The sequence below is a fragment of the Lactuca serriola genome, chromosome 6 (genome assembly GCF_051521515.1).
Source record: "Lactuca serriola cultivar US96UC23 chromosome 6, Lser_US96UC23_V15, whole genome shotgun sequence".
Classification (NCBI taxonomy): domain Eukaryota; kingdom Viridiplantae; phylum Streptophyta; class Magnoliopsida; order Asterales; family Asteraceae; genus Lactuca; species Lactuca serriola.
In genome coordinates, this window is record NC_136413.1 from 128,723,826 (window position 1) to 128,732,500 (window position 8,675).

An 8,675-nucleotide genomic window follows, 5' to 3' on the forward strand; every position below is an offset into this window, starting at 1 on the left:
TTTTATTTTTCATATTTTGAAATTTGTTTTTTTTGGATAGTAAGGGTAAAATGGTCATTTAGTCTCGTTCATACGTTTTATATTCATTCTAAAAAAGAAACAGACCTTACGTATACAACACATTATCGAGACAAAGATCACATTATCCATTCATCCAACAACATAACAGAAAAAAATTAAACTCAATGTCCCGTTTGTGCAAAAGACAAAAATGCCCTTACCCTCATTATAAAAAATATCCATAAAAGCTTGTCCTGTGACTCCTGTCCCATGTACAATTTACAAATGCACCCTTACATCACTTTTTTATATGCATTTATCTTTTTTTACAGATATGTGGCATTGGAGGGCTTTGAGAATGAAATAAAAAGTTACCAAAACGCCCTTCAAGTCGACGGAAGACATTATAACGCATGGTATGACCTTGTGTAAATTCTCAGAAAATCACTTTCGAAAGGCTCTCCAAATAAACCTCATTGCATGCCTTAAAGGTACAAAAATAATACATTCTCTTTGGTCATTTTACCCTTCTCTTTGGTCAATGATCATTTTACCCTTCTATTTAAAAACAATGCTTGCTAACAAGGAAACAATATCTTACTTTTGTTAGACTACTAGGTGTGAGACCCGTGTAATACACGGGTTGATTAAAAAAATATCAAATTTTAGTCGGTTACGGTTGGATTCGTTTACAACATAACAAAACATAAAGAAATAAATTAATAAGATGTTAAATATAATATATTATAACAACATTTATTATATTTCAGTGATATATATATATTTTCTATATATTCGAAAAATAAAATAGGATAAAATTACTTACAAGCATTAGGTTTCTTCTATATCACATTCCAAATTAAATTTTGACTGTAAGTTTTTAATAAATGAAATAATATGATAATATAGTAACATAATAGATTTTTATATAGAAATCATTGTTGAGAGAAGAAATAAGAATATAAGGAGGGGGATGTAGAGACTATATTTACTAAAAATACATGTTAATTTTGTTCCTAATTTAATGACATTAAAATATGATTGAATTGCTAAATTAGGAAATTTAAGTTTAGAAAGTGTATTATTAAAATTAATATCCATTTAATACTATATATGGAATTTAATAAAATATAAAAAACCATAAAATGACATGTGGATATAATTTAATTTAAATTTATCAAAAAATGCCATGTGGCAAAATGCATGAGAAGATGACAAGTGTTAAAAATTATTTTCATTTATTAGAGTAGAAATGACCGTTTAACCCTTCTATTTAGAAACAATGCTTACCAACAAAAGAAACAATATCCTACTCTCCTTTGAGTACATGACCATTTTACCCTTCTATTTAATGAATGACCATTTGACCATTCTATTTGGTAAATGACCATTTTATCATTGTATTTTGCAGGAGTCTGAAAAGTATTCCATAAGGATGTCCAACAAATGGAACTTTTCATTTGATTACTTCTATTTTGCTTTTGTGGTGTTAGCAACTCTATAATTCCATGTATAATTTAGGTGGGAAATCATCCGTTCTTATATGAAAATTTATCTGGTTATTGTTGTCGTATTATAAACATTTATAGCATTTGCCATGTCTTTTGTCTAATTGGATATTATTATATTTCATTTTAAAAATGACATTTAATATTTCAATAATTTCTTAATTATTGACCCCCTTTTTTTTTGTCTAAAAGGCTAAATGACCTGTTATAGTCACTAATTGGATAAACCAGTGACCACTTTCTATGGTCACTAATCGGATAAAACAGTGACGACTTTTATTCGTCGCTAAATAGATAAAATAGTGACGACTTTTATTGGTCACTAAGTAGATAAAATAGTGACGACTTTCATTGATTAGTGAGAACATTTAGTGACGAAGCGGGTCGTCACAGATTTAGTGATGACTATATTTTAGTCACTGTTTAGTGACCATATTTATATCTGGTCACTAAATCGGTTTTGTGACGGACTTATAGTGACGACCGAAATTTTGGTCACTAAATCATTTAGTGACGACTCATTCTATTGTTAGTGACCATTTCACTTTGGTCACTAAGTGGCATATTTTTTGTAGTGATATATATATATATATATATATATATATATAATATATATATATATATATATATATATATAGGTGAGTTCAATTGAGAAAATAAAAAAGGTTGAGAATGGGGGAATCATTCTCAGCCACTCATTTAATCTAAGCATAAAAAGACACGGTGACAAACTTGTAAATATGTTAATAACCTTCAATGTCAAATACGTAACTATAATTCGATAACAGTTCGTGACTTCATTCATCCTTAAAATTTCTCCTCTAACATTCAACAATCATCCAGATTTCTTCAACTAAACCATCATCAATGTCATCCAGTGTTAATCAATCATCTATATTCATAATTGGGAGGTTCGCCGTTCAAGACAAATTCGTAACCCAAATTCATCAATTTCATCGATTTGTTAAAGTTTGGAACTGGAATTTCCCAGATTCGCAAACGAAATCAGTTGGGAATCGGAATTTCTTCGTTGTTCATGAAATTGGAATCAGAGTTCTTGACTCGCAGTCACAGTCGACATTGAAGGACTCAGAATCGGTACTCACAGGTTCCCAATCGGATTTTCGAAAATCAAAATCAAAATGAGAAATCGATCAGACATAGGTGTCGCGTCTGAAGTCGAAATCAGAAGTATATGATGATTTGGAATTGATAACTTGATGTTTTTAACATTTTTAAAATAGTTAACTTGTATGCACTCCAACTGTTTGATGAAATGCATAAACTAAATTACCACGTTATATTCATATATGAATATGTTTTCTCACTCGAATCAATATATGATTATTAAAACAAAAAAACGAATATGCAAGTCTGTATATTATTCATATGTGAATAATATATAAAAATTATATATATTTGTGAAAACACATTGTAATATTCATATGTGAATATACTGTGTAATATTCATAAGTGAATATATTATCTAATATTCACAAGTGAATATACTATGTATTATTCACATGTGATATACCATGTAATATATGTAATATTCAGATATGAAAATATTATCTAATATTCATAAGTGAATATACCATCTAATATTCACAAGTGAATATACTATGTAATATTCACAAGTGAATGAATCGTCTAATATTTAAATATGAATATACTATGTTTAGTATATGCTATATTCATATATGAATGATACTTAAAATGTAAAAAAAATTAATCATAGTTTTTATTCATAAGTGAATAACGAATATACTATAGAAAAAACTTGATTCATTTTTATTCATTTATGAATAACGATAGCTGAAAATATAAAAAAAGTAAATTTTTTATTTTATTTTAAAACTATATCAATATGGATGTCTATTTGTAGAGAATAAAAAATCATGAATTTTGGTATATTTAAAATAATTTTTTGATAAAAATAGCTCTTAAAAATTAAAAAAAAAAAACTATGTTTTTGTATATATTAAGATAATGTTTAGCATAGTTTAAGGAAATATGTTTTGTTAGAAAACACATGTTTATTCTTTTCCCATTTCCGCTGGTACGACGGAGGTTTTTGCGGTAAAAATAAATGAGTGGTTGAGAATGATTCCCCCATTCTCAACTTTTTTTTTTTATCAATTGAACTTTCCCATATATATATATATATATATATATATATATATATATATATATATATATATATATATATATATATATATATATATATATATATATATATATATATATATATATATATATATATATATATAACAACAAAATTTTCTCAATTGTAAACATTGCCCACTAACTCTTTTTCCAGTTTTACACTTTGGCCATATGATTTTGAAGGGGTTGTCATATTTTGCTCTTGTAGTTGTGATGTTTTCATTAGGGCATGATATTTTCTGATGGATTAACAGCTTAGTCCCTGGTCTCCTCCCTGGTTAATTACGAGGGATTCACAGTTTTACACATTGTTCACGTGTTCTCTTCCTCTGGTATGAATTTTGCCCTTTTGGACAGGCTGTGCTCCTCCCATCGGCTCCCCTCCTCATCTTCCAATCAAACACCCCACCTTTCCTTAGATTACACCTCCCAACCTTTGAATCATGTTTTTCCATTTACTTCCACCACTTCTTTCCTTTGATTTCATCTACACATATACACAGTGATCGATTTCATTCTGCCAAAACGCTTCACACCTCCAACCTCTGCTGAACGCAAATGTCACAGCCACAGCTATCGCCGCCGCTACCTTTACCACCACACGACTACCCTCCTTCGCCGCTGATCGTCGGTTTTCATCGGCGTTTTCCACTTCTCTCCTTCTCCGGTGGTTCTTTTGTCGACCATTATGTTCTTCGTTACCAGGCCGTTCAAGGTACGATTATAATGTGCAAGAAATGGAAGGTAAGCAACTAATTTGGTTACTGGCACAATTTCTCATTTTACTTCTCCATTTAATCGATAACGTTCAATTCCTTCCTCAACAGAGAACGAAATTGGAGAAGACCGACTTTTTTTTTTTCTTAACCTTCAACTAATTTTCTGCTTTTTGAGAAGAATGTCGAATTCGGACGGTTCATCCGTTTACACAATTGTTAAATTCTTTGTTTGTAATTGTATTTTCGTTTTTGTTCATGAAGCTACTGAATGATGTTTTAGTGTTGGCATATATGCCTCTTTACTTTATTTGCCCTAAATAACACTAGACTAGGGTTTTTTTGGTAATTTTTGTTAAATGGACTTTATAAACTTGCGTTTTGATATGTATCTGTTTTGGATTGCAGGGTCCATTGTCATCATCTTTTCCAGTTGATGCTTCACTACGGTTCACCAATACAATGCCTTCATTCAACATAAGAAAGTCAAAACCCTATACCCATTTCTTCATCTCCATCATGTTTCCATGAATCCATTTGCTGCCACAATACTCTTCTTATTTGAAGATCATTTGAAACTAAAAGATAGATCATGGGCATAATTGGCTTGTGAATGACTTATAATTGATTGCATTTAGGGTGAACTTATGATTCATTAGTAGTGGGTGAACTTATGATCCATTAGTAGTTCATTTTAGTATTTTTTTTATCACTTATATCACTTATATGACTTGAAAATAGATGGAAAAAGGAATCTAGGGTTGTTCTTCCCAAGGAAAGACTGTATTTGCTCAAAGCTATTGACCTTCACCTACAAAGAAAGTTCATATCTCTCTTTCTGTCTCACTCTCTATATTTTCATGTGTGGTTTCCATAAACATTGGTTTGTGATTTTAATAAGTGTTATGATTTTGATTTTTTAATTTTGTCAATGTATGTATGTCTATTCTTCATTTTTGATGAATTTTGTCAAATCCAAATCTTGTTTATATTAATTACATCTTTCATTTAGGACATTGGATGAAATATGAACAGAGATTACTATTTGGACTGGTGAACAGTTGTTTAGTGTATTGTTGTGCCCATATGTAAATATTAGAGTTTATCTGAATCTTACCGCCACTGAAAAGAGTTGCAGTAAGCCAAGTCGAAAAAGGGTAAAGTCTTATGAGACTATGTGCCCTGATGATGGATATATCTACATTCATAATAGTGAACTTCTAATTGAGCTGCTTGGGAAGGCTACCATTGGTCAGTTTCTTTTCAAATCTTTTATAAATGTCAAAAATACCCTTGTAGTTTGGTGCACTTGAAATTGGGGGAAGGAATGGAATGGTTGATTGATTCTAACATAATGGAAGAAGAAGGTTTTTTTTTTGCTTTGTCTGATGGAATAAAGAAGTATGATTCTTTCCAATTTGTTAATCTTCATTACTTAGCCAGGGGGGTGTTTTTTTTTTTTTTTTTTTTTTTTTTTTTCAATTCCATTATGTAATGAAATGAAAAATTGCAATATAACATGCGTTTAGTGGTGTAATTTTCAATGAAACATCTACCTAAAAAATTACTTATTTTAGTTAAATTACAATTTGTTTTAAAAAGTAACTAGAAAATATACATGTTATTATAATCCTATTTATGTTTTAATAGTCAACTTCTGCTGCACATTCGCATGTCATCCCACAACTTCAACACTAAAGGCATTACGATTTTGCAGGTTATGCCATATTTGTTGAGCATCTATGGCACTTTGTGTGTTTGTGGTGGTTCCAATATGAAGTGTGTAACAATAATTGTAATGAATATTCAGTTTTGATGATTAGGGAGCCATGTAAAAGGATTTTCAATTATGTAAATATATCTATAAAAATCTATTTAACTATTAAAATTAAATTTATTGCATTTTTATATATTTCAACGAATATTATAATTGGAAATTGAATTTTGTTGAATATTTTTATCGTTATGAATTTGTTTTGGAACCTAGTTCTGCTATGGAACAAATGATACAAAATTTGCTATAGAATAAATGGCTACAGAATTTGTTACGTAACAAATAGCTACGAAATTTGTTATGGAACAAATGGCTATGGAATTTGTTACGAAAAAAATGATTACGAAATTTGCTATAAAACAAATGGCTACGAAATGTTTTATGTAACAAATGGCTACGAAATTTCCTACGTACCCCATTGTTACGGAATTGTTATGGAAGTGTGTTGTAGTTAAGTTGCTACGGAATAAACTCTGTAGCAAAACTGCTACGGAACAATAATTTTGTAACTAAACAGTTTGCTACAAGAAATATACTTACGGAATCTCATTGACAAATTCCGTAGCAACTTTTGTAGTTATTCAAGTTTAGCTACGGAATTTTAGCTTTTAGCTACGGAATTGTTTCGTAGCTAAATCGAAATTTTCTTGTAGTGTATAATATTATGTGCTATGTGGTATGATCTGTTAGATCGGTATCTTAGAGGGTAGGATAATATTATGTAGTATGTGGTATGATCTGTTAGATCGGTATCCTGGTAGATAGGATGGTATTATGTGCTATGTGGTATGATCCGTTAGATCAATTGTTGTCTATAGATTGTCATGTGGTTATCTGTTTTATATATATATATATATATATATATATATATATATATATATATATATATATATATATATATTTGTTTGACGGTTGAGACTTATCTGATTTGTGCGAAATCCAATAGACCTTGGCATTCCAACCTCTAAACTAATTTTTACATTGAAATGACAAAAATATCCTGATAGCTAAAATTAACATAACGACTAACAAACCATCTTCACTTCTGTTTCTAACGTCATTAGGTAGCGTAAACATTTAATTTTATATTTGCAGCTAAATTTTGACTCTGACAGATATGTATCCATCCAACCAGAATTTGGAACAAATAACAACTTCCAATCAGAATATACTATATGTTTTCGCATTCATATAGATTGGCATATATACATTCCAACATGCTCGATGCTTTCATTATGAAAATATGCAAGTGCATATAATTGGTGTAATTGATTGATCTAATGCAGTAATGCGATGTTCCTTGTGGATTAGTTGTCGTCCATATTTCCCATGCCTTTGAACAAAGTTTTTATTTTTTATTTTATTTTATTTATTTATTTTTTTTTTTTGGTGACTTTTGAAATATATATATATATATATATATATATATATATATATATATATATATATATATATATATATATATATATATATATATATATATATATATATATATATCATTGCGTGAGTCCTTGTATGCATGTGTCTATCACTTAGTTATGATATATTATAGGGATGAGCATAGGCGGGTACCCGCCTCATTTGGCGAGAACCGGAACCGACGGTTCCTAGAAAGTTAGAACCGGAACCGGAACCGCTCTAAGCAGTTCTTAAATGTTTGGAACCAGTCCCGGAACCGGCGGTTCCGGTTCCGGGAGCGGGTAACCCGGTTACATTAATTTTGTTAACTTTTGTCGATAAAACCGCAATTTAGTTCGATTCAAATCAAGTCAATTCGGACCAAAGACGGACAAAACCGGACCAATATATATTCTAAATTGGTCTAAGTAACACACATATTTATATGAGATAATATATATATATATATATATATATATATATATATATATATATATATATATATATATATATATATATATATATATATATATATATATTAACCGGTTCCGAAAAAACGAGAACCGGAACCGCCTAAGGCAGTTCCGGTTCCAAAACCGGCAGTTCCGAGGCGGTTCCGGTTCCAAAAGCAGGGTACCCGGTTCCGATGCTCATCCTTAATATATTATGATAAACCACCACATAGTACATCGCATTGAATACTACCGATTTACATTAAAGAAAGTATTCTTAAAGTTCCATATAAAGATCGTATTGAACCATTAATTACCCTTATAATATATTACATCAATCCCCATTCCCCCCCCCCCCCCCCCCCCCCTCATTACGTCAATTCGATTGCATGTGAATTCAAATTTGTTAATAAGTTACAATAACGCCATGTTATGACCACTAAAACATCATTAGAAAAACAACCATACCACCCTTACAGAATTAAGCCTCTGATCCCTCACTTGCGTCTTCATCTCCCGAGTCGCTTGATTCTGTGTCCGTATCTTTCGATTCTTCATCACCTGAATCGCTTAATACTTGGTCACTTGACTCTTCCTCCGCAGCTTTCAGCCTTGCTTCTTCTTTTGCATTTTCCAGAGCTTTGATCAGGACTTTTAAGCA

At 30.5% G+C, this 8,675-nt stretch overlaps 1 long non-coding RNA gene and 1 pseudogene across 2 annotated transcripts; one reads left to right on the top strand and one right to left on the bottom strand.

Moving 5' to 3' along the window:
* Positions 1-3,816: 3,816 nt before the first annotated feature.
* On the top strand, positions 3,817-5,313 carry LOC145056809 (uncharacterized). 2 transcript variants are annotated; one of them, XR_013685926.1, is made up of 2 exons: positions 3,817-4,418; positions 4,799-5,313. It is a non-coding gene; the product is annotated as an uncharacterized LOC145056809 (long non-coding RNA). The 2 variants fall into 2 exon arrangements; XR_013685925.1 differs by having other exon boundaries at positions 3,817-4,389.
* Positions 5,314-8,392: 3,079 nt separating this feature from the next.
* Positions 8,393-8,675, bottom strand: part of LOC145056810 (AAA-ATPase ASD, mitochondrial pseudogene) — a 1,624-nt pseudogene continuing 1,341 nt past the window's right edge.